At 45.1% G+C, this 22,791-nt stretch overlaps 1 protein-coding gene and 1 long non-coding RNA gene across 5 annotated transcripts in view; one reads left to right on the forward strand and one right to left on the reverse strand.

Moving 5' to 3' along the window:
- The window catches only part of LOC118964910 (uncharacterized), a 450,019-nt gene that overhangs the window by 158,924 nt on the left and 268,304 nt on the right, over positions 1-22,791 (reverse strand). The gene's annotated exons all lie outside the window — the stretch shown is intronic.
- The window catches only part of LOC110526161 (xylosyl- and glucuronyltransferase LARGE2s), a 216,520-nt gene that overhangs the window by 139,526 nt on the left and 54,203 nt on the right, over positions 1-22,791 (forward strand). Inside the window, exon 1 of one of the 3 annotated variants that reach the window (XM_021606823.3) lies at positions 1,047-1,588. The exons of 1 other annotated variant lie outside the window; for it this stretch is intronic. The gene's annotated coding sequence lies outside the window, so the exon portion shown is untranslated. Of the gene's footprint in view, positions 1-1,046; positions 1,637-22,791 lie in introns of those variants that run through there. One more of the 3 variants, XM_090238198.1, reaches the window with a different exon arrangement.

The raw sequence follows: 22,791 nt of genomic DNA on the forward strand, positions 1-22,791 counted from the left end.
TGAAGCATTAGTAAGTTGTCACATGCCCAAGTGTAGTGAAATGCTTAACCTGCAAGCCCTACCCAACAGTGCAGTATTTAATATAATAATAGTATAACTAAAAAAAGTTGTTTGTCTTAAACACAAGGGATATGTAGAAGAATGTAAGCTGTCAGTACCCGTACCAAATATGCAATGTGCAAAGATACTGGAGTATTTGCAGTATATTTGTACATGTATTAGGAGAAAGTGACTGGTTATTATTATTATTAATAGTATGGCAGCAGGGTGAGAATGTGTTTGCGCGTGTGAGGTAGTGAGTGAGTGGTGTGTGTGTGTGCCTGAGTGGGTGAACAGGGAGTACAGGAAGGGGCTAAGGGCCCACATCCTCGGGTCCCGAGCTTGGTGACGGGCTTGAAGGGCACTATGGTGTTGAACGCTGAGTTGTAGACGATGAACAGCATTCTCATATGGGTATTCCCCTTTTCAGGTGGAGGAGGGCAGTGTGGAGTGCAATTGACATTGTGTCGTCTGTGGATCTGTTGTGGAGGTATGCAAATTGCAGTGGGTCCAGGGTATCTGGGATGATGGAGTTGATGTGAGCCATAACCCGCCTTTCAAAGCACTTCATTATTACAGATGTGAGTGCTACAGGGCGGTAGTCATTGTGTCTGGTTGCCTTAGAGTTTTTGGGAACAGGAAAAAATGGTTGTTACCTGGAAACGTGAGGATTACAGACTGGGACAAGGAGAGAATGTCAATGAAGACACCTGCCAGCTGGTCTGTGTGTGTGCGCGTCTGTGTGCGCGTGCATGTGCAAGTGTGAGTGTTGAAGCATGCGTGTGCGTCTTGTTTGAGTAAGTGAGTGTTTAGTGTGATTACTCCTAAGTGTTAACCTGTGCCAATGTCTCTGTCGCCACACTGTCTGAGGGAGAGGGAGGGGCTGGGACTGTGTGTATTTCAGCGTGTGTGGCTGGTCAGAGAGGGACATACACCTCTCTCCTATTGGCCGATACCCGAGGGGGTGTGTTTCGGGGCCAGTGCTTGTGGGGAGGGGCCGTGAGTTCAATCTTTCTCTTGCAGGGTGCTCAGTCAAGAGCGGAGTGTGTGAGTGCACACACAAAAGAGAGAGAACAGACAATAGAAAGAGAGAGCGGTTCTATTCTGGTGTATTTGTCTCCTCCAGACACCCAGGACTCCTCTGTCTCTCTCTACCCCGGCAGGGTGCGTTGCTGATGGTGTAACACTAGATCGGCTCAGCCTCCCCCCTTTGGGAACTCTGGAGCTCCCTCTCTCACCTTCTGTGTTTGCTCTCCACCGACTGGCTGACTTTCTTTATTTGGAGAGTGCGAGAGTGTGTTTTACTCGGCAGGATTAGGCAGTCTGTATGCACTCTGGTACAAGCTGGTACGGTGGAGGGCGTTTCGTTCGTGAGTGTGTTGTTCGCCCTCTCGCTCTGCGAGCCACACTCGAGTCTCTCATACACCCTTTGGCTCTAACGGAAACACGCACCTACTATTCCCAAGGATTTGGGATATGTGTATAAAGGTTTAGCCTTCTCTGAATTGTGGATACAGAGAGGACTACACATTACAACTTCACTGAGCAGGTGAGAGAGACGTACCACAGATTTCACTGGTTATCCACATGGACTGAGGTGGGTGCTTACGTGTGTCAGCTTGCAAATCTGTTCGTACCGTGTGTTGGGGAATCCATGGCGAGTTGCATACACTGTCCTGTTCGGAGGGAGCAGAGCTTGTGTGCATCTTCTGCAGTAAACCCTAAACTGAACTGAATATGTTGACTAGTATTTTCTGCTTGGATGTTTGTGTGGTTTGTGGGCAGATTCCATGTTTTGGTGCGTTTGTGTTTGTGTAGGTCAGTGTGCTTTTTGATAGTTTGTGTGTGTGTGTGTGTGTGTGTGTGTGTGTGTGTAGTCAGGTCCATGTGACTGGTCTGTGGGCTATAGCCAAGGAAAGGTTAGAGATAAATTAACCACATTCTTCTCTGCTGAGCCACAGAATATGGAGACATCCCCCTTACTATCCCCTTATACCCCAGTCTGTACCCGTCCTGCCCCCTCACCTAGCTATCACATCCGCACCCTCCCCTCAGGCCCCCTGCTTGCATCACCCCCCCCCCCCCCCCCCCCCCCCATTAAGGCCCCATTCCCACACCCCCAACACGCTCCTGTAACCCCCCTCCACACACACAACCTTTATTGCTTCCCCATCCTCCCCTACACACACACACACACACACACAAACACACACACACACACACACACACACACACAGAAACACACACAGAAACACACACACACAGAAACACACACACACACACACACATACACACACACACACAGAAACACACACACACACACACACATACACACACACACACAAAATCGCTTTCTACCCCTGGGGTCTCTCTCCAACAGCTGTTACTTCCTCTACACTTTAAACACTCCGCTGGTCACAGGTTCAGGAATTGTTAAAAAAAAATCACAACATTCACTTCAACTGAACCTTCCAAATAGCAGTGTTGGGTGATTTGGAAAGCAATAGTCAGTCCATAAATAATATAATAATACTGGTAGGAAAGGTTTTGATCTTTAGCTCACAATCTGTAGCGACTATATGATTAGACAGGTTCAAAATGTATGTAAAACATCACAGCACAATTGAAAAATATATGGCACATGGAAACCAAACGAGGGTGGTCTATGGTGATAGGTGGGATGGGCTGAGAGGTGGGATTAAAGAGTTTATGGATTATTGTTATTGTATTACTGTTATGTGATTGCTTTATGTAAAAGTACCATGTATGTCAAAATGTATATATAAAATGTGTGTATACGTAGCAGAAAAGCTGTATAAAAAAACAAAAAGATATGTGTCCTCCGAAGAGGAGGGGGGGTGGATAATAATAATAATATAATAATTATAATTATAATAAAAACATATATTATTTATATATAATTATTATTTTTAACAAATTAAACACTTGGCTGCTTTTCTGCCCTCTGCTCCTCTTTCCTCCCTCCCTCCACTTCTCCTCTACCCTTCCTTTCTTCCCTCCCTCACTAGTCTCCTCCTCCACGTCTTCTCTCCCTTGCTCCTCTCATCCCTTCTTTCATTCCTCATCTCCCCTGCTGCCATATACCCTCAACCACTCTATTGGCTACCTCTGCAACGAGCTCCTGTAAAACAGTAACCAGTTTGTGTGTGTGTGTGCGTGTGTGTGTCAGGAGACGTTATATGCCTTAGACCTTGTATCCGCTGGAGGAATGCTATATTAGAGAGAGAGAGAGAGAGAGAGAGAGAGAGAGAGAGAGGGAGAGGGAGAGAGAGAGAGAGATGCAAAGATCTGAGGAAAGGGCAAAGGAAGAAGTTTGGAACCACCAAGACTCTTCTTAGAGCGGCTGCCCGGCCAAACTGAGCAATCGGGGGAGAAAGGCCTTGGTCAGGGAGGTGACCAAGAACCCAATAGTCACTCTGACATAGATCCAGAGTTCCTCTGTGGAGATGGGAGAACCTTCCAGAAGTACAACCATCTCTGCAGCACTCCACAATTCAGGCCTTTATGGTGGAGTGGGCAGATGGAAGCCACTCCTCAGTAAAAGGCACATGACAGCCCTCTTGGAGTTTACCAAAATGCAGCTGAAGACTCTCAGACCATGAGAAACAACATTCTCTGGTCTGAGGAAATCAATATTGAACTCTTTGGCCTGAATGCCAAGCATCATGTCTGGAGGAAACCTGGCACCATCCCTACAGTATGAGATGTGTCTGGTATGGCAACTGCTCGACCCACGACTGCAAGGCATTACAGAGGGTATTGCGTACGGCCCAGTACATCACCGGGGTCAAGGTTCCTGCCATCCAGGACTTCTATACCAGACGGTGTCAGAGGAAGGCCACAGCCTTCCTCTGTTCTCTCTGCTACCGCACAGCAAGCAGTACCGGAGCGCCAAGTCTAGGATGCAAGAGGCTTCTAAACAGCTTCGACCCCAAAGTATTTTCTTAAACTGTATTGTTGGTTAAGGGCTTGTAAGCAAGCATTTCACTTCAAGGTCTACACCTGTTGTATTCGTGGCATGTGACAAATACCATTTGATTTGATTTGAATGTCCTTGAGTGGCCCAGCCAGAGCTCAGACTTGAACCCGATCAAATATCTCTGGAGAGACCTGAAAATAGCTGTGCAGCAATGCTCCCCATCCAACTTGACAGAGTTTGAGAGGATCTGCAGAGAAGAATGGAAGAAACACCCCAAATACATGTGTGTGAAGCTTGTAGCTTCGTACCCAAGAAGACTTGACGCTGTAATCGCTGCCAAAGTTGCTTCCTCAATGTACCAGTAAAGGATATGAATACTTATGTAAATGTATTTTTCAGTTTTTTATTTGTAATACATTTGCAGAAAACTCATCATTATAGGGTATTGTGTGTAGATTGATGGGGGAAAAAAAATATTTAATCAATTTTAGAATAACGCTTGTAAGGCTGATAAACGTTTTCTGACACGTTTCCACTGCCTGTGTTCAGCATGAGCTCCTTGCGAGCCTAACTCCATACCACTGCTTTAGCTGGCCATGCCCATTCACTCTGTCGCAGGCAGTGGCTGTAGTCTAAACCCTGTGCCAAAATGAGACTTGAATTCAAATCGTTGCACTTCAGAAGTGTGTTTGGTTTGCCCAACAGCTAGATGTGTGTCCTGGATGGATGGTGTTAACACCTGGTGCACGATCAGGAGGCAGACGTTGTGGAACGTTGCAAGTAGACATGTCATGAAGAGAACTGTATCCACTGTGTATTATGTTCACTCTACCTATTTGTATATATATATATATATGTCAGCTTTGTATAAACTCCTCTGTATGTATTATGTGTCTAAATGTTGTTTATCACTGGCAGCACCATATAAGACAAATTCTGAGTATGTTTAAATGTACTTGTTGAATAACGGTGATTCTGATTTTGCCACGATTCCGAATTCTACATGTCAAGAGAGGCGTGTTTGTTCTACATAACGCATTTCTATCCCCCTGCTCCCAGTCTGCCCTGATTGAATTCCAGCATCAGTCTTTTGCTTTAGCTACGCAACTCTGTACATCCATGGGTTTTCCCAGTCCGTTTCCCACATGTCCTCCGGTGCCTAACGCAATATGTTAATGTGACGCTCAATCAAGGGCCACTGATGCATAGCATAGCTGCCACCATGAAGGAGCTTATCAGCCCGTGCTGACTGTTGCGGCCTATTGGTGATGTGTGTGTGCATCCGTGTCCCTCTGTGTGCATTCTTTAGCCCATCCCTCTCAGAGACCCAGCCCTCAGCAGCTGAGACGTATGTACAGTATGCATGCGTGCACGTTTGCGATTCCGATTACAGACATGAAGACCAAAGTGTCAGTGTCTTTAGCCACAAGATATTACTTGTTTTTTTATATAGCAGTATGAGTTTTTAAGAGGAGTTAAAACTGCATCCTTCTCTTCTCGTATGAACGTGGAACAGAGATTGAAACTCCGTAGAGAGATTAAACTCTGTGCTATAAATACATTCATTTAATGCAATTTAAGTGTAATTATGTGTTATTAGCACAGACATGCAAGTACGTGCACACACACGCTGCTCAGCCAGTGGTGGTCAGATGTGCTCTTTGACACTGTGACCTGTTACCATGGCGGCAGATGGTCATTAATCATACAGAGAGAGGGGGAGATAGATAGGCTGGAAAGAGGGAAGATCGAGAGAGCGGGATGTGTGGAAAGGTGGATAGATAGACCCCATCAAAAAAAGACAAAGGGAGAGGGAAGATGGAAGAAGAAAGGTCTCACCCCTCACATGTATCAGTACCTCTCTGCAGTAGGTAGCCCAACGGTTAAGAGTGGTGGACCAGTAACCGAAAGGTTGCTGGTTCCCTGAGCCAACTAAGTGAAAAATGTCCCGATGTGCACTTGAGCAAAGAACTTAACCCTAATTGCTCATGTAAGTCACTCTGGATAAGACCATCTGCTTAATGACTAACCTTTCCCCTCTGCCCAACATGACCCATGCATGATGTATGAGTTCAGAGTGACCCCTCGTTGTCCCATGGGACCCCACAGTAAACCCTGTAAGGTCAAGCGTGTTAGTACCCTCCCCCAGGGCCGCTGATTGATGAACTGGTGGCGTGCTCTCTGGACTGGATGAGAAAACGTTTATTAGTTATTGACTAATGGAGATGATTAGGTTCGCTCGGTTATCATTCTCGTCCTCTACCTCGTACACTTCCTCACTGTGGTTCATTCTTTCTTGCCCCGTGCAATTTCCTCACCATACGTTCTACCTCTCCCTTCATTTTTATCCTGCTTTCTTTCGTTCCTTCGCTCTTTCGCTCAGCAGTAAATTGGCAGAGATGGCAGACATTTCCGTATTAAGCGAAAATCTCTTCAAAACACCCATGGCTGATTATGAACGACCCCCCCCCCTCCCCCCCCTCTCCTCCCCCATCCCTCTCTCCCCTCCTCTAGACGCTCCCCTGTTCCTCTAATGGTAGTGCTTTCTCCATCAACCCCACCTGATGGTTATGCGGGTAATTATACGTCTATTTACGGCCCTATGGCCACACACAATGAGAAATAAATAACGTGTTTGCCCAAGCAGAAACACATTAGTTAGCTCTCTCCCTCCCTGCTCCCATCTCTCACAACTCAACAAGTTTTAGGCCTTGGTTTTTCCACAGCACTGCATTGTGCCTTGCGTCTCTCTTATTGGCTATTGTACGAGTTCTGACTCACAGAGCATCCCTGCTCTATTATCTTCCCTTCAATAGCAAGGCTATGTCCTTTATCCACATGCTGTATGGGTTCCACTCCTCGTCCACTCCACTTTCACTCCACTCCCCCACCTTCATTATTATATGTATGCTGCACTGTGCATGGAGTTTGAGACCTTCTCCAAGTTATAGAGACTGAAAGAGGGAAGGAGGCAGGGAGGAAAGGAGAGAGGGAATGGGGTTGGTAAAAGTTTATGAAATATTGAAGTACTACTTCTTTGTTACCTCTCGGTACATGAAAGCGCGCAGGAGGCATGCTGATCCCTGTTCATCCAGCATTCAGATTCTGGTTCAGATTCTTCTGGTCGTGTGTAATCACTATCAGCCAGGATATATGCTCTCAATACTTTCTATTTCTGTGTCTGGGGGTGGGGGGGTAGGAGAGAGCGAGAGGGAGAGAGAGAGAGAGTGTGAACATAGGTCATTTCCCTGTAGAGATCCAAGGCAGAGTCTGATGAGATAGTCTTGTAAACATCCCTCTCTTCCACATGGATAAACAGAGAGAAATGGGATACAATAGAGAGAAAGGAGGGATGAGAGTGGGAGCAGAGTAGAAAGAGAGAGAGCGGGGAGGATGGTTGGTATAATGGCCCCTGTCCAACATGTGCCCACTCATCCTGCCCTTTTCATATTGAGATGGTGAATGGATAGGTTCCGTCAGGCAGACAGGAGTCAGGGTGTGTGTGCGTGTGCGTGTTTCTGCACGTGCACGCATGTGTGTGAGACCTATAGAGGTGTTGTCCCTCTATCGTGCTCCGAAGGGATGGGCAGCACTTACTCACAGTACCTGTTATGCTGAACACAATAGGTGAGGGTGAGTCAGGGTCATAAAACTGCAGAGACATGCATGAGACTGAAGACAACTAACTACCTTATGCTATTCAGTTCATTTAATCCACGACACTAATGTTAGCTAGTCTCTTAGAGTAGGGGATAATTCTGATCTGAATAGGTAACTGGCACCTTATTTATCCTCTCTTCCCCCTGGGCTATATAACATATGCATAACTATTTATTTGCTAATTAGCCACTAATAGCTCTTACATGCCTGAATAGGCTGATAGGTGCTTTACATATACAGCAAATACCCCTGTACTGTTGTTTGAGCGATTGTGTCTGTAGCAGCTGCCCCAATAGTGTAACCTTTATTTAACTAGGCAAGTCAGTTAAGTACAAATTCTTATTCACAATTTAAAGGTTCACCCATCACACACCGGCCAAACCCGGACGACGCTGGGCAAATTGTGCGGCGCCCGATGGGACTCCCAATCACGGCCAGTGATACAGCCTGGATTCGAACCAGGGTGTTTGTAGTGACGCCTCTAGCACTGAGATGCAGTGCCTCAGACCGCTGCGCCACTCAGGAGACAGTAACTTCTTCTCAATATGGCCCAGTACATATTTTTTGTTTTAGGTAATTACAGTATAATGTGACACAACAGATAACTTTGTTTTTGTTGTACAGTGCATTCTTACGTCATTACAGTTACATAGTAGAACAATAACACTGATACCTCTATGCCCCAAGCTGCTATGTATTGTTTTGAAGTGTTGTGATCAGTGTAGTACAATATAGACTGGGTTGGAGTTCCTAATGACATGACTTTGTATTGCCACTCTGTTTATCTGTGACCCAGTTTGTAGATCTGTATATCCAGAGGGAGATGCTTTGTCAGCTGGCTGTGTTCCCTACCTCCCTGTACCTGTGTGTTTAAAGGTTCACCCATTTTGAATGTTATATTGTTTTTGTGCATCTCTGAGGGATGCTGTATCGATTCCCAGTGTCATGTTTTCGTAAGATTCTGAGCTATTGCCGTTCAAGCAGGCAGAAATCCGTCCGGGTATGACGTAGCATCGCGATAAAGCCACTCTCTGTACTGGAGGGTAATAGGGATATGACTTTTAGATCACGAAAACCTCTATCATATACAGCACCAGTCAAAAGTTTGGACACACCTACTCATTCAAGAGTTTTTCATTATTTTTACTATTTTCGACATTGTAGAACAACAGTGAAGACATCAAAACTATGAAATAACACATATGGAATCATGTAGTAACCAAGAAAGTATTAAATAGATTAGGATATATATTAGATTTTAAATTCTTCGAAGTAGTCACCCTTTGCCTTGATCACAGCTTTGCACACTCTTAGCATTCTCTCAACTAGCTTCACCTGGAATGCTTTTCCAACAGTCTTGAAGGAGTTCCCACATATTCTGAGCATTTGTTGGCTGCTTTTTCCTTCACACTGCGGTCCAACTCATCCTAGACCATCACAATTGGGTTGAGGTCGGGTGATTGTGGAGGCCAGGTCATCTAATGCAGCACTCCATCACTCTCCTTCTTGGTCAAATAGACCTTACACAGTCTGGAGGTGTGTTTTGGGTCCTGTTGAAAAACAACTGATAGTCCCACTAAGTGCAAACCAGATGGGATGGCGTATCAATGCAGAATGCTGTGGTAGCCATACTGGTTAAGTGTGCCTTGAATTCTAAATAAATCATACAGTGTCAACAGCAAAGCACCCCCACACCATCACACCTCCTCCTCCATGCTTCACAGTGGGAACCACACATGCGGAGATCATTTGCTCATCAACTCTGCGTCTCACAAAGACATGGCGGTTGGAACCAAAAATCTCAAATTTGGACTCATCAGACCAAATGACAGATATCCACCGGTCTAATGTCCATTGATCATGTTTCTTGGCCCAAGCAAGACTCTTCTTATTATTGGTGTCCTTTAGTAATGGTTTCTTTGCCACAATTAGTCCGTGAAGGCCTTATTCATGCAGTCTCCTCTGAACAGTTGATGTTGAGATGTGTCTGTTACTTGAATTATGTGAAGCATTTATTTGGGCTGCAGTTTCTGAGGCTGGTAACTCTAATGAACGTATCATCTGCAGCAGAGGTAACTCTGGGTCTCCCTGTCCTGTGGTGGTCCTCATGAGCACCAGGTTCATTATAGTGCTTGATGGTTTTTGACTGCAATTGAAGAAACATTCAAAGTTATTGATATTTTCTGGATTGACTGATCTTCATGTCTTAAAGTAATGATGGACTTTCATTTCTCTTTGCTTATTTGAGCTGTTCTTGCTATAATTTGGACTTGGTCTTTTACCAAATAGGGATTTCATCCGTATACCCCCCATACCTTGCCACAACACAACTGATTGGCTCAAACACATTAAGAAGGAAAGAAATTCCACAAATTAATTTTTAAGGCACACCTGTTAATTGAAATGCATTCCAGGTGACTACCTCATTAAGCTGGTTGAGAGAATGTCAAGAGTGTACACAGCTGTCATCCAGACAAAGGGTGGCTGCTTTGAAGAATCTCAAATATAAAACATATTTTGATTTGTTTAACACTTTTCTTGGTTACTACATGATTCCATATGTGTTATTTCATAGTTGTGATTTATTCACTACTATTCTCCAAAGCTAGCCAATCAGCTCATAGAGAGCGCATTGCATTGTGGGATTTGTATTTGGCTTGAGCTGCAACAGATTTTCACATGTTGCTACCAACCTCATTATAATGACAAAATGAAACATTTGTTCACAAACAATATTGTTCTCACATATTCGTGTTATTTAACACTAGAAATTAATTGATGAATGAATTAGTGGTTATCAAGAATCCTTGATCTATGCTCTCTTCGTGTCTTTGTTTTTTGACTGGCATGTCAATTCTAAGCCACCGTGTTGTGTGTGGCAGTTTGTGATGTAGCTGTTTGAGAGGGTGTATGTGTGTGTTTGTGCATGCCCGTGTGTGTGCTTGCTTGCGTGCGTGCATGTACAGTATGCACTTTCTTGCTATAAGTGTTATGGTCTCAAAGCTGTCCACCTGTTCATATATCTAAATCCACTCTCTCTCCCTCGCTATGTCTCTAGAGATGATCTACGTAACTTATTCATCCCCTATATTTAACAAGGAACCTAAGAACCTTAGAATGGAGACATACTCTCAACTGTCTCTGGAGCTCTGTTTCAATTTTAGTCAGAACATTCCGGGGGTGAGTCTGTGCCACAATACATTCCCAAAGGGAGAACATGACCTATTCAGACCCAGAGAGAGCACAGTTCCAGTTCTCTCAGACTGACCATTTTCACATTGACAATAGCAAAGGGACATTTTCGAGAGGTATCTGTAACGATCTTCTTCATCTGATGAGGAGTATGAAAGATCGGACCAAAACGCAGCGTGGTAAGTGTCCATTTTAATGAAATATAACTGAAGACTGAATACAAAATAACCAAAGTGAAACAATGAAAATCGAAACAGTTCTGTATGGCGAAACACAGACACAGAAAACAACTACCCACAAACACCAGGTGGGAACAGGCTACCTAAGTATGGTTTTCAATCAGAGACAACGATTGGCAGCTGCCTCTGATTGGGAACCATACCGGGCCAAACACATAGAAATACAACACACAGAACAAAACAGACTGAAAAACATAGAATGCCCACCCCAACTCACGCCCTGACCAAACCAAATTAGAGACATAAAAAAGGAACTAAGGTCAGAACGTGACAGTATCGATGCTTGAGAAACAACACTGTTATGTAAACTTGCAAAATGATCGCATCTCAACCTCTGGAGGTCGCGCAAGATTCTGGCATTAATTTGTGTCACATATCAGTATAGCACATAATGTAAAAATAAATAAATAAATATACAATACAAACTTGGTCTCTTTCTTTGAATAAGGCAGCTCCAAAATGCAGATGCTTCAGCCTAGGGCCAGCCAGTGAAAGCACAGTGCGTAGGCGTTGTTAATCTTCTGTCACATTCTTGAAAATGATCGGACCAAGGCGCAGTGTGAATTGAGCTCCACATCTTTAATTACAAAGTGAAACTAGAAACAAAATTACAAAACTTACAAAGACCGTTACGACGTAGTTCTCAAACACACTAACACAAACAATATCCCACAAATGCAGGTGGGGAAAAAGCTTACCTAAATACGATGCCCAATTAGAGGCATCGATTACCAGCTGCCTCTAATTGGGAACCACACAAACCACCAACCTAGAAATCTATGAACTAGATAACCCCCCCAGTCATGCTCTAAACACCATAGAGAACCGAGGTCTCTCTATGGTCAAGGACTCCGGCCGCAAAACCTGAAACCAAATGGGGAGGGTAGTGTGACTAGTGTCAGTGGCAGCTCCGGTGCGGGTCTTTGCCCCCTCCCAGACCACGGGTCTAGCCATGAGGTAGGACGCCGTGCACCGACTGGGCATCGGCGCAGAGGAGGACCCCGGCCATGGAGCTGGGTTGGACGCCGCACCCGGACTGGGCCCCGACACAGAGGAAGGCTCCGGCCTTGGAGCGGGACTGGACGCCGTGCCCGGACTGGGCCCCAACGCAGACGAAGACTCCTGCCATGATGCGGGACTGGACGCCGTGCCTGGACTGGGCACCGGTGCAGAAGAAGGCTCCTGCCATGAAGCGGGACTGGACGCCATGCCTGGACTGGACATCAGCGCAGAGGAAGACTCCAGCCCTGGAACAGGACTGGACGTCTAGCCTGGAAGCTCCGGACCGTTGACCGTCGCTGGAGGTTCCGGACCGTTGACCGTCGCTGGAGGTTCCGGACCGTTGACCGTCGCTGGAGGTTCCGGACCGTTGACCAGTGCTGGAGGTTCCGGACCGTTGACCATCGCTGGAGATTCTGGACCGTTGACCGTCGCCGGAAGCTCTGGACTGTGAACAGTCGCTGGAAGCTCTGGACTGTGAATGCGCACTCTAGGCCTAGTGCGTGGAGCCGGTACAGGTGGTACCGGACTGGTGACACGCACTTCAGGGAGAGTGCGGGGAGGAGGCACAGGACGTACCGGACTGGGGAGGCGCACTGGAGGCCTGATGCGTGGAGCGGCCACAGGTGGCAACGGACTGGTGACACGCACTTCAGGGAGAGTGCGGGGAGGATGCACAGGACGTACCGGACTGGGGAGACGCACTGGGGGCCAGATGCGTGAAACCGGTGCAGATGGCACCGGACTGGTGTCACGCTCTTCAGCACCCCTGTACGGCATCATTCTCATCGCTACCACCTCTCTCTGGAATCTTTCATCAAATTCCTCCTCCGACTCCCAAACAGGCTCTGGCACTCTCCGCTGCTCGACTGCCAGCTCCATGTGCTCCCCCACAAAAAAATGTGGGTTTCTGTGGTTCTGTGGTCCCCGGCGTCGTCGCTGTCCTTCCATGTTCCTGTCATTCCATGTTCCTTGGTGACTGTCCTCTCAAGTCCAAAACTTCCTTACCTAATTTTCACGCTGCTTGGTCCTTTGCTGGTGGGATATTCTGTCACGCTCTTGAAAATGATTGGACCAAGGCGCAGCGTGAATTGAGTTCCACATCTTTAATTACAAAGTGAAACTAGAAACAACATTACAAAACTTACAAAGACCGTGCATAATGCATGCATTATAAATATTATAGTTGTTTAATTATATTATAAATATAAGTTCAATCTGTACTTCAATGCACATCTGGTGTCCATTATAAAAATGGAGGAAGAAAGAGAAGGTGGGAAGAGAGGTCAAATCAAATTTTATTTGTCACATACACATGGTTAGCAGATGTTAATGCGAGTGTAGCGAAATGCTTGTGCTTCTAGTTCCGACAATGCAGTAATAACAAGTAATCTAACTAACAATTCCAAAACTACTGTCTTGTACACAGTGTAAGGGGATAAAGAATATGTACATAAGGATATATGAATGAGTGATGGTACAGAGCAGCATAGGCAAGATACAGTAGATGGTATCGGGTACAGTATGTACAAATGAGATGAGTATGTAAACAAAGTGGCATAGTATAGTATAAAGTGGCTAGTGATACATGTATTACATAAGGATACCGTCGATGATATAGAGTACAGTATATACGTATGCATATGAGATGAATAATGTAGGGTAAGTAACATTTATATAAGGTAGCATTGTTTAAAGTGGCTAGTGATATATTTACATCATTTCCCATCAATTCCCATTATTAAAGTGGCTGGAGTTGAGTCAGTGTCAGTGTGTTGGCAGCAGCCACTCAGTGTTAGTGGTGGCTGTTTAACAGTCTGATGGCCTTGAGATAGAAGCTGTTTTTCAGTCTCTCGGTCCCAGCTTTGATGCACCTGTACTGACCTCGCCTTCTGGATGATAGCGGGGTGAACAGGCAGTGGCTCGGGTGGTTGATGTCCTTGATGATCTTTATGGCCTTCCTGTGACATCGGGTGGTGTAGGTGTCCTGGAGGGCAGGTAGTTTGCCCCCGGTGATGCGTTGTGCAGACCTCACTACCCTCTGGAGAGCCTTACGGTTGAGGGCGGTGCAGTTGCCATACCAGGCGGTGATACAGCCCGCCAGGATGCTCTCGATTGTGCATCTGTAGAAGTTTGTGAGTGCTTTTGGTGACAAGCCGAATTTCTTCAGCCTCCTGAGGTTGAAGAGGCGCTGCTGCGCCTTCTTCACGATGCTGTCTGTGTGAGTGGACCAATTCAGTTTGTCTGTGATGTGTATGCCGAGGAACTTAAAACTTGCTACCCTCTCCACTACTGTTCCATCGATGTGGATAGGGGGGTGTTCCCTCTGCTGTTTCCTGAAGTCCACAATCATCTCCTTAGTTTTGTTGACGTTGAGTGTGAGGTTGTTTTCCTGACACCACACTCCGAGGGCCCTCACCTCCTCCCTGTAGGCCGTCTCATCGTTGTTGGTAATCAAGCCTACCACTGTTGTGTCGTCCGCAAACTTGATGATTGAGTTGGAGGCGTGCGTGGCCACGCAGTCGTGGGTGAACAGGGAGTACAGGAGAGGGCTCAGAACGCAACCTTGTGGGGCCCCAGTGTTGAGGATCAGCGGGGAGGAGATGTTGTTGCCTACCCTCACCACCTGGGGGCGGCCCGTCAGGAAGTCCAGTACCCAGTTGCACAGGGCGGGGTCGAGACCCAGTGTCTCGAGCTTGATGACGAGCTTGGAGGGTACTATGGTGTTGAATGCCGAGCTGTAGTCGATGAACAGCATTCTCACATAGGTATTCCTCTTGTCCAGATGGGTTAGGGCAGTGTGCAGTGTGGTTGAGATTGCATCGTCTGTGGACCTATTTGGGCGGTAAGCAAATTGGAGTGGGTCTAGGGTGTCAGGTAGGGTGGAGGTGATATGGTCCTTGACTAGTCTCTCAAAGCACTTCATGATGACGGATGTGAGTGCTACGGGGCGGTAGTCATTTAGCTCAGTTACCTTAGCTTTCTTGGGAACAGGAACAATGGTGGCCCTCTTGAAGCATGTGGGAACAGCAGACTGGTATAGGGATTGATTGAATATGTCCGTAAACACACCGGCCAGCTGGTCTGCGCATGCTCTGAGGGCGCGGCTGGGGATGCCATCTGGGCCTGCAGCCTTGCGAGGGTTAACACGTTTAAATGTCTTACTCACCTCGGCTGCAGTGAAGGGGAGACCGCATGTTTTCGTTGCAGGCCGTGTCAGTGGCACTGTATTGTCCTCAAAGCGGGCAAAAAAGTTATTTAGTCTGCCTGGGAGCAAGACATCCTGGTCCGTGACTGGGCTGGGTTTCTTCCTGTAGTCCGTGATTGACTGTAGACCCTGCCACATGCCTCTTGTGTCTGAGCCGTTGAATTGAGATTCTACTTTGTCTCTGTACTGGCGCTTAGCTTATTTGATAGCCTTGCGGAGGGAATAGCTGCACTGTTTGTATTCGGTCATGTTACCAGACACCTTGCCCTGATTAAAAGCAGTGGTTCGCGCTTTCAGTTTCACACGAATGCTGCCATCAATCCACGGTTTCTGGTTAGGGAATGTTTTAATCGTTGCTATGGGAACGACATCTTCAACGCACGTTCTAATGAACTCGCACACCGAATCAGCGTATTCGTCAATGTTGTTATCTGACGCAATACGAAACATCTCCCAGTCCACGTGATGGAAGCAGTCTTGGTGTGGAGTCAGCTTGGTCGGACCAGCGTTGGACAGACCTCAGCGTGGGAGCCTCTTGTTTTAGTTTCTGTCTGTAGGCAGGGATCAACAAAATGGAGTCGTGGTCAGCTTTTCCGAAAGGGGGGCGGGGCAGGGCCTTATATGCGTCGCGGAAGTTAGAGTAACAATGGTCCAAGGTCTTTCCTCCCCTGGTTGCGCAATCGATATGCTGATAAAATTTGGGGAGTCTTGTTTTCAGATTAGCCTTGTTAAAATCCCCAGCTACAATGAATGCAGCCTCCGGATAAATTGTTTCCAGTTTGCAGAGAGTTAAATAAAGTTCGTTCAGAGCCATCGATGTGTCTGCTTGGGGGGGGATATATACGGCTGTGATTATAATCGAAGAGAATTCTCTTGGTAGATAATGCGGTCTACATTTGATTGTGAGGAAATCTAAATCAGGTGAACAGAAGGATTTGAGTTCCTGTATGTTTCTTTCATCGCACCATGTCACGTTAGTCATAAGGCATACGCCCCCGCCCCTCTTTTTACCAGAAAGATGTTTTTTCCTGTCTGCGCGATGCGTGGAGAAACCTGTTGGCTGCACCGCTTCGGATAGCGTCTCTCCAGTAAGCCACGTTTCCGTGAAGCAAAGAACGTTACAGTCTCTGATGTCCCTCTGGAATGCTACCCTTGCTCGGATTTCATCAACCTTGTTGTCAAGAGACTGGACATTGGCAAGAAGAATGCTAGGGAGTGGTGCGCGCTGTGCCCGTCTCCGGAGTCTGACCAGAAGACCGCCTCGTTTCCCTCTCTTTCGGAGTCGTTTTTTTGGGTCGCTGCATAGGATCCACTCCGTTGTCCTGTTTGTAAGGCAGAACACAGGATCCGCGTCGCGAAAAACATATTCTTGGTCGTACTGATGGTGAGTTGATGCTGATCTTATATTCAGTAGTTCTTCTCGACTGTATGTAATGAAACCTAAGATGACCTGGGGTACTAATGTAAGAAATAACACGTAAAAAAACAAAAAACTGCATAGTTTCCTAGGAACGCGAAGCGAGGCGGCCATCTCTGTCGGCGCCGGAAGTAGAGGTGTGGTGTGAGAGAGTGTATAATACAAAGGGAAAGAGGTAAGAACAGAGGAGCTTGGAAGACAGCATATGATTAATGAATTACAGTGCTACTAAACTTAATATTCTCTCAGTTCATCACAATTACAAAATAGTATCTCTAGCTGTGTCTCCTAACCAGCCTTGGGCTCCCTGGTGGCCCGAAGGTCATCTTAAGAGCGGATGAGGTGCGATGACGGGACTGGGTTCGGCATCCTCTCTCACATCAAAACATACCTGCAGACAATTGACAGATGGAGAGCATGATTAAGCCTTGCGTTTTTTTTTATTCTAGCACTGTCATTCATCTTAATCATCAGGGGGTGAAATACAAAACTGACCTTGGATCATTAACTCTGGGACTACTCCATCTCTATCTGTATTTCAATGTAAAGCATCTCTTGAATAAGACTTCCTGTTGACCTGACCAAGTGACCTCTCACCTCTGATCATGCTGTGCCCTCTATGTAGCCAGTTCAGATGCGGGAGGGGTTCACCGACACAGCTGATATAACCTAGAGGATTTAGGGAGAAGAGGGGAGAGGGATAAAGTGAAGGGAGAGACTGTTATTGAGAAAATCGGGTAGTTAAAGAGAATCTGTGAGTGTGGCCTTACCTGGTGTCCACACTAAGTGGCTGCAGCGTACTTTATACTGAAAAACATGCACAGACACACAAGGACAAACAATATCACGTAGTTATAGAAATAATGAAGTGTCTTACTATTCTCCATGGTTGGCCCTCTTGCCTATTTTTTTGAAGGTGGAAGGAGCCACAGCAATACACATGAGCCTGCTTACTGAAAAACACAATCCATCAATCAAATTGATACACAAGTGTGTAGGTGTGGGTTATAGGTTGTCTAATTGTTCTACATTTTTTCAATATGGGTGACTCTTAAAAAAGCCTGTAAGTAGAAATCAAAGGGAGAGAAACTGGGAATTTAATAACTGCAGTTAACATAGCTAAGTAAATGGAAGAATACTGTTATTGCAATGTGGGTAGCTCTTAAAAGAGAGACGTTGGTTGTGTATAGTGTAGTCTATGGTGTTTCCAGTGTACAGCACCCTCTTCGAAGAAGTAGGAGGTGAAAATCTCCTGCACATGGACTGCCTCCCATGCTGCGATGTTGGCCCCGATACTTGAAACATCCTGCAGAGAAGCAGACCTCTCCTCTGGTACACGGTGGCGAGCTGCAGATCCCCTCCTGGTCCTTGTGTCCATCCTAATGAAGTTATGCAGGACACAGGTAGCTTTCACACACCTGAATTCCTCTAGGAGGCAGTCCCAGATGGCCCTGTTCACCCAACCTTGCAGTGCCCTCGTTTTGAAGGAATCTCCAGTTGCAAGGTATCTGTAGGAATATGGAAGATTATTCAACTTTTCCATCAGTTCGTTGTGGATTACTGAAGTATAATATCTCTTTTAACAAATCATGATAACGTTGGATAGCTAGATGTATGTGCACACATGTGCATGTGAAGCATGTGACAACAGCAGGATCATATCAAGGATCGTATCACAAATGAATACATACAGTAAATACCACTTGAAGCTTGATGATGAGTTAATCATTTGAATCAGCTGTGAAGTGCTAAAACAAAAATGTGTACTCCTTTGAGTCCCCGGGACCAGGACAGAGAACCACTGCGCTTCATTGGGACCTCTTCATCTGCAAACAGACTTTCTGTATCTGAGTACAGGAAACATCTCAAGCAACAGACTTCATTATACTCAAATTAGACAGCACTGATATTATGTTACTATTATCTCTGTCCTCACTTCTAGGGACAGGAACTACATAAAGTACCTGCCCTATCCAGAATAGCCGACTCTCTCACTTTGACAGTTGGGGCTGCTATCCTTTCACACTCCTCATGGCTGTGAGCTAGCTTCCTACAAATGCAATAGCTAGCTAATATGAAGTTAGGTAGCTGGTGATATTGAATTCACATAGCTAGCTAGCTATACCGTATGTAAAGTTGGCTAGATAGCTAGCTAGCTAAGTTAGCATCTCATTTGAATTAGCCTACACTGTAGCTAGTAAGTTAATAATACTGTTTTCTTTTACATTTTACATTTTCAAAATGTATTTACTTACTTGAATAGGTTCTCCCAGCCTTGTGGACGATTGGAAACAGGGCAGCAAAGTTTGTTTGTCACCAGAGCAGTTTAGAGCATATTACTATTCACCTGAAAATAAAATAATGAAATGGAGAATGGATTAAACTGTGGATTAAAACAAAACATTTAATAACCAGACCATACAAAAGCAGCACGTGGCAATTTACCACGTATTAATGTATCCAGGGCATTAGTGTACATCAATCGGAGGGCCTGTTGTCCGGACTTTTGGCAGTCTCTATGGGGGTACCACAGGGTTTAATTATCAGGCCAACTCTTTTCTCTGTATATATCAACAATGTTGCTCTTGCTGCGGGTGATTCCCTGATCCACCTCTACGCAGATGACACCATTCTGTATACATCTGGCCCCTCTTTGGACACTGTGTTAACTAACCTCCAAACGAGCTTCAATGCCATGCAACACTCCTTCCGTGGCCTCCAACTGCTCTTTAACTCGAGTAAAACGAAATGCATGCTTTTCAACCGTTCACTGCCCGCACCCGCACGCCCGACTAGCATCACCACTCTGGACAGTTCTGACTTAGAATATATGAAACTCTCCTTCCAGACTCATTAAACATCTCCAATCCAAAATGAAATCTAGAATCTGCTTCCTATTTCGCAACAAAGCCTCATTCACTCACTCCGCCAAACATACCCTCGTAAAACTGACTATCCTACCAATCCTCGACCTCGACGATTTACAAAATAGCTTCCAATACTCTACTCAGCAAACAGTCTATCACAGTGCCATCCGTTTTATCTCCAAAGCCCCCTATACCACCCACCACTGCGACTTGTATGCTCTAGTCGGCTGGCCCTCACTACATATTCGTCGCCAGACCCACTGGCTCCAGGTCATCTATAAGTCTATGCTAGGTAAAGCTCAGCCTTATCTCAGCTCACTGGTCACGATAACAACACCCACCCATAGCACAAGCTCCAGCAGGTATATCTCACTGGTCGTCCCCAAAGCCAATACCTTCTTTGGCCGTCTTTCCTTCCAGTTCTCTGCTACCAATGACTGAAATGAATTACAAAAATCGCTGTTGCGTCTACCAAACCCGGATCCGGGATTCTATTTACAGACCTAAGCTCATTACCATAACGCAACGTTAACTATTCATGGAAATCGCAAATGAAATGAAATAAATATGCCATCTCTCAAGCTTAGCCTTTTGTAAACAACACTGTCATCTCAGATTTTCAAAATATGCTTCTCAACCATAGGAAAACAATAATTTGTGTAAAAGTGGCTAGCTAGCGTAGCATTTAGCGTTAGCATTAGCGTTAGCATCCAGCACGCAAGATTTCAACAAAAACATAAAAGCCTTCAAATAAAATCATTTACCTTTGAAGAACTTCGGATGTTTTCAATGAGGAGACTCTCAGTTAGATAGCAGATGCTCAGTTTTTCCCAAAAAGATTCTTTGTGTATTAGAAATAGCTCAGTTTTGCACATCACATTTGGCTACCAAAAAAAAAACTAAAATTCAGTCCTCAAAACGCGAACTTTTTTCCAAATTAACTCCATAATATTGACTGAAAACATGGCAAACGTTGTTTAGAATCAATCCTCAAGGTGTTTTTCACATATCTCTTCAATGATATATCGTTCGTGGAAGCATGGTTTCTCCCCTCAATCAAATGGAAAAGTACAAGCAGCTGGCGTTTGCGCACCGAATTCCACGCAGGACACCAGGCGGACACTTGGAAAATGTAGTCTCTTATGGTCAATCTTCCAATGATATGCCTACAAATACGTCACAATGCTGCTAACACCTTGGGGGAACGACAGAAAGTGTAGGCTCATTCCTTGCGCAACCACAGCCATATAAGGAGACAATGGAAAACAGAGCTTCAGAGATTCTGCTTTTTTCCTGGTTGACGCATCATCTTGGTTTCGCCTGTAGAATGAGTTCTGGGGCACTTACAGACAATATCTTTGCAGATTCTGAAACTTCCGAGTGTTTTCTTTCAAAAACTGTCAAGAATATGCATAGTCGAGCATCTTTTCGTGACAAAATATCGCGCTTAAAACGGGAACGTTTTTTATCCAAAAATGAAATAGCGCCCCTAGAGATCAAAGAGGTTAAATGGCCCGCCCAATGAAGCAAAGACACCCTGTGTAAAAATCCTGTTTTCCTATGTTTGTTATTGAGTTTTCCAATAGATTTTTCAGATTTTCACTCTCAAAATCACACCTTTTTTTATTGACAAAACATACCGAATTTGATGTTTTAAGTCCACAACAATGCTTAAAACACATCAATCTGATTGGGTGGGCTTGTGTCCACACAGGCCCCATCCATGTGTACGCCCCTGATGCATGATGACAATTGCACATCACAAATAGCCTAGTAAACAACACTTCAGACCACATTTTTTCAATAACTGGTTTGCGTACCCATTATTGCCTTAGTTAGTATTTAATGGTAGACAGGGGCGAAACTTTGGTTTTAGAAGTGGGGGGGACATAACTTTTTATTTAAAAAAAATATTCAGTCAGATAAACACTCCAAACAGTCTTATCTGACCACTTGGAGGCTTCTGCACGGTCCTAAAGCACACCATTGCCTCGTTATGTAAATTGGAGGGGGCAAAAATGCAATTTCAGAATGTGGCGGGGACATGTCCCAGTGAAAGTTGTGCCCGTGCTGGTAGATATCTTCAATTGAAATGTATTTTCTACCCTACCGGCTACCGATGTCATTCTTCTGTGAGCTGCTCCATGCCAAAACCAGTTCAGAGCTGCACATTATTGCTCCCTGAAGATGATATTGTGCTGGAACACTGGCCTTTGTGTTTTACAAAAAGTGCACTCTCTTAATGCTCTCCTACATGAGTGCGCTGGTATTACGGTTGCTGTCCTTTCAGAATCACAAACCTGTCACACTCTGAAGGCCTATAGGTTCGCCACGCCACATAGTTAAAGTTATTATTTTTTTACATAAAGCTATACTAAATGTTTTCACGTCACCAAATAATTGACTAAAACACACTGTTTTACAATGAAGGTCTACAGTTGCCTCAGCAGCACTCTGTAGGGTAGCACCATGGCGAAGCCGGAGGACATGTAGCTTCTGTCCTCCTCTGTGTACATTGAATTCAATAGAAAACCTAGGAGGCTCATGGTTCTCAACACCTTCCATAGACTTACACAGTAGTTATAACATCCTACAACCCATCAGAGCTGTTGCAGCATGAACTGACTTGTTGTCCACTTAATGAAAGGATCAGAGAATATACTGAAAGCATAAGCTACAGCTGGCTAGCACTGCAGTGCGTCACACGTGGTGAGTAGTTCACTCAATGAGAGAGAAAGACAATAGTTGAACAGTTTGGACAAATAAATTTCTTCCAAAATTAGGGAGAGTTTTTATTTTGTAGTTATTTAAAAAAAAACTTAGCTAGCAAATGCAGCTTGCTATTTTAGCCTACTCAAACAGAGAGGGATGCTATGTTAGCTAGCTATTGCTATCCAACATTAGAACTCTTCCAAGTCAAGGGGCCCACCGGTGTAACTGCTAAACTGTTTTCAGCTAGATGCAGGCAAGAGTGTGCAAGGCGGTATTGAATGGCAGTATTGATTACTCAAAATTGTCTCTACCTGTGCACCTACATTTTCAACTTTTAATTCATAGTGGGTACAGGGAAAATTTGACTGTCATGTAGTAGCCTAAACTTGTCAATGTTGCATTGAGCTGGGTTAATGGAATATGAATGGCATTCATCCAATATGCTAATATAAAAAATAAGGCCATGCTCATATAAAAAAAAGATCATCCTCCCTCATCTTAAATGGCAACGACTGCCA

The sequence above is a fragment of the Oncorhynchus mykiss genome, chromosome 6, assembly GCF_057628025.1.
Source record: "Oncorhynchus mykiss isolate SJ-2025 chromosome 6, ASM5762802v1, whole genome shotgun sequence".
Lineage (NCBI taxonomy): Eukaryota > Metazoa > Chordata > Actinopteri > Salmoniformes > Salmonidae > Oncorhynchus > Oncorhynchus mykiss.